Source organism: Nannospalax galili, unplaced genomic scaffold (genome assembly GCF_000622305.1).
Source record: "Nannospalax galili isolate Female #2095 unplaced genomic scaffold, S.galili_v1.0 scaffold357, whole genome shotgun sequence".
NCBI lineage: Eukaryota > Metazoa > Chordata > Mammalia > Rodentia > Spalacidae > Nannospalax > Nannospalax galili.
In genome coordinates, this window is record NW_008340410.1 from 979190 (window position 1) to 988490 (window position 9301).

Consider the following 9301-nt stretch of genomic DNA (forward strand, 5'->3'; position numbering starts at 1 on the left):
GTCTTTGAATCCATTTATGTGATTGATGACGGTAATTGACTTGCGTATATTGAACCATCCCTGCATCACTGGACTAAAGCTTACTTGATCATGGTAAGTGATCTTTTTAATGTACATCTGTATGCAGTTTGCAAGTATTTTTGTTGAGAATTTTTGCATCTATGTCCATTAAGGATATGGGTCTGTAATTTTCTTTTATGTTTGTGTCTTTACCTGGTTGGGTATTAGAGTGATGCTGGCTTCATAGAAGGAATTTGGGAGTTCTCCCTGTTTCCATCATGTTGAATAATTTAAGTAGAATTGGTTGGCGGTGTTCTTCAAATGTCTGGTAGAATTCTGCTGTAACTCCATCTGGGCCTGGGCTTTTTTCAGTCAGGAGAGTTTGTATTGCTGTTTCAATTTCCTTATATGTTATGGGTCTGTTTAAACTGTTGATATCTTCTTGGTTTAACTTTCGTGGCTCCCATGATTTTACATATCCATTAATTTCTTTTAGGTTTTCGAATTTATTAGAGTATAGGTTTTTAAAATATTCCCTTATAATATCTTTTGGTGTCCTTTGGGTGTCTGTTGTGATGTTTCCCCTTTCATCTCTGATTTTGTTGATTTGAATTTGCTCTTTATTTCTTTTAGTTAATTGGGCTAAGGGTTTGCCTATCTTGTTTAACGTTTCAAAGAACTAGCTCTCAGGTTCATTTATTCTTTGTATTGTTTTGTTTCTATTTCATTAATTTCTGCTTGATTTTTGTTATTTCTCCTCTTCTTCTGGGTTTGGGTTTCATTTGTTTTTGCCTTTCCAGCATCTTGAGTTGCACTCCTAGGTCATTTACTTGGGCTCTTTCTAATTTTTTAATGTAGACACTTAGAGCAATAATGTCCCTCTTAGGACTGCTTTAAAAGTGTCCCAGAGGTTTTGTTATGCTTTATTGTCCTTTTCGTTGAATTCCAGGAATTCTTTTATTTCTTTCTTAATTTCTCCTTTGACTCACTCATTGTTCAGGAGTGTGTTATTTAATCCCCATGAGTTCATGTAGTGACTAGGGCTTCTTCCAGTGTTGATTTTTAACTTTATTGCATTGTGGTCTGATACAATGCATGGAAATTTTTCAATTTTATTTTTGTATTTGTTGAGTTTGCATTGTGGCCCAGTATGTGTTCAATTTTTGAAAAAGTTCCATGGGGTGCTGAGTAGAACGTGTATGCTTTGGTGCTTGGGTGGAATTTCGAAAGATGTCTGTTAAGTTAATTTGACGTACGGTATCATTTAATTCAGACATCTCTGTTTATTCTTTGTCCAGTTGACCTGTCTAATGGAGACAGTGAGGTATTGAAGTCCCCTACTGTTACTGAGTTGGGCTTAATCTGTGTCTTGAAGTCCTGTAGTGTTATGAACTTGGGTGCACCAGAGTTTGGTGCATATACATTCAGGGTTATAATATCTTCTTGGTTAATTGTTCCTTTGATCAGAATAAAGTGACCCCCTTATCTCTTCAGATTGGTTTTACTTTGAAGTCTATTTTGTCAGATATTAGAATTGCAACCCCTGCTTGTTTCTTAGTACCTTTTACTTGGAATATTCTTTTCCATCCTTTTACCTTAAGGTCCTTGAAAGGTGAGATGGGTTTCTTGCAGACAGAAAAGAGATAGGTTTTGTTTCTTAATCTATTCACTTCACCTTTGTCTTTTGACTAGGCAGTTCAGTCCATTGATATTTAAAGTTCTTATTGAAAGATATGTATTGGTTGCCATCATTTTGATTGCTGTTTGCATTCTTTGTCTAATTTTGTGTTTTCTCAATTTTACCTTTTATTTGCTTTCTTTCATTGCCTGTGGGGTATAGTTGTTCCTTTCTTGGTTCTTTGTATTGCTTCAAGTATTCTTTGAAGGACTGGTTTTGTGGACATGTATTGTTTCAGGCTATTTGTGCCATGGAAAACTTTTTTTTCCCTTCAACTATAATAGACATTTTTGCTGGGTATAGTATTCTGGGCTGGTATCTATTATCATCTAGAACTGGAAACCTTGGTACAGGCTTTTCTGGCTTTCATAGTTTGCATTGATAAGTCAGCTATAATTCTGATGGGTTTTGTTTTATAGGTAACTTGTTTTTCTTTTTCTACTTTCAGTATTTTCTCTTTGTTCCATGCATTTAGTGATTTTACTATACTATGTCATGGGGAGTTTCTTTTCTGGTTCTCTTTATTTGGTGTTCTATGTACTTCCCGTATTTGTGGGGGGATGTCTTTATTTTGCTTTTTATTATTTTTAATTAATTAATTTTGTAATTTATTTATTTATTTATTTTGGTCTTTTTGAGACAGGGTCTCCCTGTAGCCCCAGCTGGCCTGGATTCACTATGAAGACCAGGCTGTCCTTGAACTCACAGAGATCTACCTGCCTCTGTCACTGGAGTGCTGGGATTAAAGGCGTGTGCTACCATGCCCAGCTTAGTCTTTCCTTTATTTGGGGAAATCCTCTTCTACAATCCTGTTTAAAATCTGGTCAATACCATTTACCTGAAATTCTTCTCTTTCCTCTATGCCTATGATATGTAGATTTGGTCTTTTCATGGTGCCCCACATCTCTTGTATATTCCATTGGTTTCATTCTATGAAGATGTTTGATTTTAGAAATTGAATTGCTAATATATTTCTATACAATTTACTTAGATAAAAATCTCATAGTTATATCAATTGCTTAAATGTTATTTATTTAGCCTAGGCTTTAAAAATAACATCTGGAAAAAAATTTTCATAATCTTTCCTTGAGTGGTCCAATTCTTCAACTTTATCCACCAGTGTTTATATTCTGTTTTCCATTTCATTCATTCTAGTGGTGAGGCTTTCCCCTGTTGTTTCAAGTTGGCTTATTGAGTTTTTCACTTCCTTCTTCATTTCTGCTTGAGTTTTCTTCAATGTTTCTATCTCTTTTGTGAATTCAGTCAGAAGTTTATCCCTATCTTCTTTTAGTTTTTTGATTTGTTTGTGTGTTGTTTAAATTTGTTGAATTCCTTGATCATGTTTATGATTGTTTTTTTAAATTCAGTGTCATGGGTTATCTCTAGGGGGTTCTCCTAGTAGAACACTTCTACAGGATTCATGGAGTTTGGTGGGGACATAGTGTTTTGGCTTTTCATTTTATTATTCTTTCGTTGTAATTTTGGCCTGTGGATTTCTTTTGTTGTTTGTGATTCTGGTATGAAAATTAAGTTGAAGTTTGCTTCTCTTTGTATTATTGGTGTGCCTTGGCTGTTTTCTTATTGATTATGTAAAGCTGGTTGGTTCAGGTTTCAGGTTTTCTCAGGTTTTATTTTGGAGGGAACTGATGGTTTCAGATCAGCTACTCAGAAGCTCCACAGAAGCCCAAGTCAATTTCCATTCAGGTACACTCAGGCTTCCTTCTAAGGTTTGGAACCCTCCTAGCAGGAACTCAGAGCAAAATTTGGGAAGTTCCCTAAGGAGGGACGATTTTGGGACTTTCATGAGGTCCACTGAGTTCTCAGCCCCTATGCCAGAGGGAGGCCAGCACAGGAATTCTCTGGCAGTCTGCTGAGCTCTCAGCCCCTACACTGATGGAGGTCAGAACAGGCCCTCCTACTTCCCAGATAATTTTATATCTCAGCCATGAAGGTCAGTCACCATAAGTACAACTTGTTCTTAACAAGTAGAATTTATGTGTCCATTCAGTCTTGGACCTTTCTGGGCCAATTCATTTGGAAATAGGAGAATCTGTAACTAGGGTCTTCACATGCATTTGCATGTGGCTTTCAATCTTATATGCTGTCCAATTTCTTTAAGCTATATGGCATGACTCACAGCAGGGCCAGGTAGATGAGGAAGTTCCAGATGGAGGAGATCAATTCCTCGAGCATCTCCTGCTTCATCTCCTCCGGGTCCAGCTTGGGAGCAAGGCCCTGGTTTTCGGACATCGTGGCTCTGCCTTCCCATCTCGCTATGGCAGTAGGCAACTCTCGCTGCTAAGGTGGCTGCACTACCTGGTTTATGTCTTTACCATAAATCTCATCCAAGTGAATTACACTTTGAATTGTGAGAATTTTGGAATGCTTGTGTGACTGACAATACTCCTGGGAAGCTGCCCCATCATGACAATTTCATAATCTGGGCTTCTAGTGAGATAATAAATGTCTGGCAGAATGAATTTTATGTTGTTACATTGTTTACAACCAAATCCATCTTAAGTCATATACCGCTTCTAAGCAAATCTCAGAGCCAGCAGGGTAGGACTAGTGTAAGTCAGTCAAAACCCACTTTTAGATGATAGGGTTTAACTGAATCTAACTCACTTGGCTTGGCAGGCCGTTCTAGTTTGTTTCTCCATTGCTGTGACAAAACACTCTGACCAATACCAACTTGGGGAAGAAAATGTTTATTCGGCTCACATCTCCCGGGTTCATTACTGAGGGAGCCAAAGGTAAGAACTCATGACGGGAATCTGGAGGCAGAAGCTAGAGTAAAGGCCGCGGAGGAACGCTACTTATCGGCTTGCTGCCCCGTCCATGCTCAACATACTTTCTTAAATAGTACAGAACGACCTGCCCAGGGGTGGCACCACCCACAGTTGGCTGGACCCTCCCACATCACTCAACAATCAAGAAAAGGCCCCATAGGCTGGTCCAATGGAGGCAGTTCTGCAACTGAGGCTGCCTGTACCCAGGTATGTCAAGTATCCAGATGTGTCAAAGTTATCCAATACACAGGAGAAGAAAAGGAAGAATGTCCCAGGAAGGGGATGAATTGGTGTTGAGCAGCAACCAAGCACTGACTAAACATGTGTCCACTGACTAAACATGTGTTTTGAAAGGTGTCTACAGAGATTTTGCACATCCCCCTTTAAATTTTTTAAAAATACCACTGATTCCAATTTGTACTGCCTCGTGGGTATGGGAGATAATTCTCTTCCCAGAAGCCACAGGTTGCTAAATAAAAAACCCAGTGACAGGTGTGAGACATCTCCCCATGAGTTGTTGGTCAGAGGTGTCCTGGAGACCCCAAAACAACACAGGCCATTGCCATTGCTCTTAGTTTCCCACCAGAACATGATTGGATTTAAGACCCATTCCCAGGAGAAATTTATATGATGTTTCTCTGTGGACAGTGTGTTAGGAACACATCCAAAGAAGATAGTGCCAGGAATTAGATGGTAGTGCCAGGAACCAGATCATAGTGCCAGGAGTTAGGTGATCATGCCAGGAGTTAAGTGATGGTGCCAGGATCTGGGATGATGGTGCCAGGAACCAGGCAGTGGTGTAAAAGGACAGCAGGAAAAATCTGAGACAGTCTCTGCGATGGCCTCAGAATGTAACCTTCTAACCCCCTGGGAGCAGGTAAGCCAATGACTCAAGGGAGTTCCTTATAATGAATCTAGAAATGATTTTAAATAATTCATGTAGTGATATCTTTAAAAAATTCAAGTGTCAATAGAGCAATGAATTTCTTCCAAATCTTGCATGCTCATAGAGAAGAGATCACGTGCATAGGAGACACTGGTGGATTTTGAGATTGCAGCATGTGGGAAATTCTCAGATTTAGAAGCCACACACTTAATAGTTTATATCATAAATAGAGTTATCCTGTCACATAGATACTAAATAAGGAACAAGATTTTAACTTTTATTTCATCTATTTTCAGAAGTAGGAAATGATGATAATAGCAAAAGTTAATATATTTATCACTTGATCTTCCTTGATGGGTACATGGAGAAATCTCTGTGCAAACGCACTGATTCAGATGTGAAATAGTGACACTAATATACTCTTGTGTGACTTTTCTTGGGAGATGTGGACTAAATATCAATACACTCCAGAAGTGTAGAAACAACAGATCAAAGACAACGCCCAAGTGTAGCTTGGTGAATCAGTGAATTTGGGGGGTTACTTATGGAAGTGAGGGCGACTGAAGGCAGTTCATCACCAGAAAGAGCACCAGAGCTGGTGAGAACCCAGGAAAGCCGCATCCCTACGACCTTCTGTGCCACTTAGTGCAGTTCAGCCACAGGGAGGGACTTATCCTCCCAGAAACTGTTACTGCTCATGTATCGTTACAGAGGACTTTGTGAATATTGTAAGTTTTAGGAGCTTTCTGGGCTTTGAAATTTTCATTTACTTCCCGAGTCTTATGAGTCTTAGTTTTTGCTCCAAGAAAGAACATTTCAATAGGAAAGAAATGGCTACAGAGGCACAAGCTATTCTGTAAAACACGCCTCTAGGAAACATTGTGTGAAATAGTCAAATCTGTGTGAAATATTTACCAGGTAATATTAGGACAGCTTTGCTTTTCAGAATGCTGCCAAATCCTAGATTAACTGTGAAAGGATCAGGTTGCTTGTGAAGACTTAGTTTACTGAGATCATCACTCCAGGAAGAGAGCCATAAGATAGAAGAAAGAGGTTCTCAGCAGAGTGCTCAGTAATACCCTCAACAAGTATATCAGATCTTTACCGATTAAACTATCAATGCTAACTTATATGGCAAAAACTCTACAAATATGATCTAGTACCTATCAATATTAAATTGAGATGGGAATATTGTCCTGGAGGACCAAGTTTGGCTCTAAATGTAATGATGAATCTCTTTTTTTATGGCTTTCTCATTTGTTTTAAATTCTGAGAATTTCATACATTAGTATTGTATTTATCATTTCTACCACTCCCATAGTACTTCCTTCCAACTCTGCCCATGTCCCCTTCTCAATTTCTTGTCTTCATTATTGCTACATATACATATGTACATTTATAAATATACACATATATAATGCCCTGAGCCCATTAAGTGGATATCATGTGTATATGTGCTTAGGACTGACCACTAGAATCAAAAAACCTACCAGGGAGATAGTCCCTGGAGAAAACTGATTCTCCATCCCTAGCATCCGTTTATTGCCTCTAGCTTTTCATCTAGAGGAGGGACCCGGTGAAACTTCCCCCATCCATATTGGCATTTCAACAGGTTTTGTCATAAGTCTGGTCTTGTTAGAGTGCCATACCGTGCAGATTTCATGGGTGTGCCTTCCCTGTTACATCTAGACTCCACTGTCCTGTAGCAGGCCACCCTGTTCCTCTGGCCCTCATAGTTCCACCCCCTCTTCCTTGATGTTCCTGACTGCACTATACATATATCAATGAAGGCGGGACACTCCCCCAGTCACTTATTTTCTGCATTTTGACCAGTTTATAATAGCCTCCATATGTTGCAAAAAGAAGCTTCTTTAATGAGTAGTAAGAGGTACACTTGTCACTTGTCTGTGAATATACGGATACAGATTTAGAATATAGTAAGAAGTTACACTGATCTAGGAAGGTAGAAGCAGTAGATTCTTCTCTGGGGTCTGTGACATCTCTTAACAATGTATACTTGGCTATGTTTACAGCACCATGCATGGATTCCATTCTACTGAGAGGGCCAATTAGACAGCTATTGATTATCCACAAGATAAAAATGCACCAACAGAGATAGTTCACTGTCCCCAACCGCTTTCCGTCTCGCCGGCAAGAACGACGCGGGAGGACAAGTCAGGATCCTTCTGCAGCAGTTTATTGTATGCGCATCTTACACTCTTAGAAGCTTAAAGACCGAAGACGCCGAGAAGCGGGAGAGCGGTTGCTTATATAGTCTAAAGGTCCCATCTATGACGTATAAGAAGCGGATTGGTTGCTGGAGATCACGCCACGGGAGGAGGCGAGGGAGAGCAGGCTCTTGTGCACGCCCCTTATGGGCGCAGCAGGATGTTTACTGTTAAGAAGGTCCGGATACCGGCGCCATCTTGTAATGGCGGCGGAGGCTGTGGCTCTCCACAGTTCACTGGGACCATCGTTATTGTGGTTTATAGACTTTACAGCAGGGTAGAACCTCTCATTGCTTTCTCCTGAGGCAGCTTACGTAGCACCTTCTGATACCATGAGAGCTTCCAGGGCAAGTCCAGCTCAATAGCTCCAAGTCCTGTGTCTGAAGTGTGTTATCAGCAATATGGTCTTACATTTAAGTTCTGAGAGGCAACCAAGGGCTATGGCAATAGCCAATATTATTTTGGGAGTTTCTTGGACTATATGTGGGTACACGTGTATCACTGAAGGCTGTATAACAAAAATCACAGTGCCAGGCAGGGGAAATGAAGAAGCCATTGAAGAGAGAGATGGACTAGTAAAATTGAATGTGGTGCAAGGTAGTGATGTGGCAAAAGCCAAAGGATGCCGTTAGCTCCCTAGAGCTTCCAAAGGGAAGGTGGCTCTGAGCATACCTTGAAGCCTGGAAGTTGGTTCAGTGATAATGATTTAGGACTTCTGAACTCCCAAACTGTCAGTGAAGAACTGTATACTATTTTTAGCCACTAAACTGATGTCCATTTCTTATAGCAGTTATAAGAGGAGTGCAGTTGCCACAGGAGACAATGTTGCTATTTGTTTTGAGATAGTTTCTCACTAGTATGTAGCATAAGCTATTCTTGGACTTGGAATCTTCCTGCCTCCACCATCTGAGTGTGGTGATTATAGGCATGGATCCTTATTCTGAATATTTGGGGAAGAAAGACAGGAGTGGAATTCGTATAGCCAATTTCTAGAAACCTAAGTTGTTTAAAGATATCATCAGAAGGCTCAAGTCTGATTCTTATATATTCAGGGAAACAGGTACCATTTAATATTCTAACCTTTATATGATTGTGGTGCTTTGAATGAAAATGTTCCCCACAGGCTCCAAGTGCTTGAGCAGTTGGTCAGTTGGTGGGACAGTTTGTGGAGGTTTAGGAGGTGTGGCCTTGCTGGAGGAATCATGTCACTGCGGATAGGTTTGAGAGTTCATAGTCCCATCCCATTTCATGTTTCTGTCTCTATGATTCCAGAATATGATTGTTCTGTTTCAGCTGTCTCCTGTCATGCCTCCCCACCATGATGGACTCTTATCTCTATGGAGCTCTAAGCCAAATAAGCTCTTCCCTCTGTAAGCCACGTTGATCAGGTATTTTATTTTTAAAAATATTTTATTTATTATTTTTATTTTATGTGTATGTGTGTGTTACCTGCATGTTGGTAAGTGCACCCGTGTTGTGCAATGCCCACAGAGAACAGAAGAGACCGTCAGATTACCTGGAACTGGAGTGACAGACAGTTGTTAGCTGCCATGAGGGTGCTGGGATTTGAACCTGGATCTTCTGCAAGAACAGTGAGTGTTCTTAACTGCTGAGCCATCTCTCCAGCCCCATCAGGTGTTTTATTGCAGCAACAAGACAGTAACTAATACAATGATTCTCATCTCCTTTATTCTAAATTCAGTTGTAGAATGTGAATGCC

At 40.1% G+C, this 9301-nt stretch overlaps 1 pseudogene; it reads right to left on the reverse strand.

The window, feature by feature from the left end:
- Positions 1 to 3772: 3772 nt before the first annotated feature.
- LOC103736017 lies at positions 3773 to 3928 on the reverse strand (annotated as a pseudogene).
- Positions 3929 to 9301: the final 5373 nt, after the last annotated feature.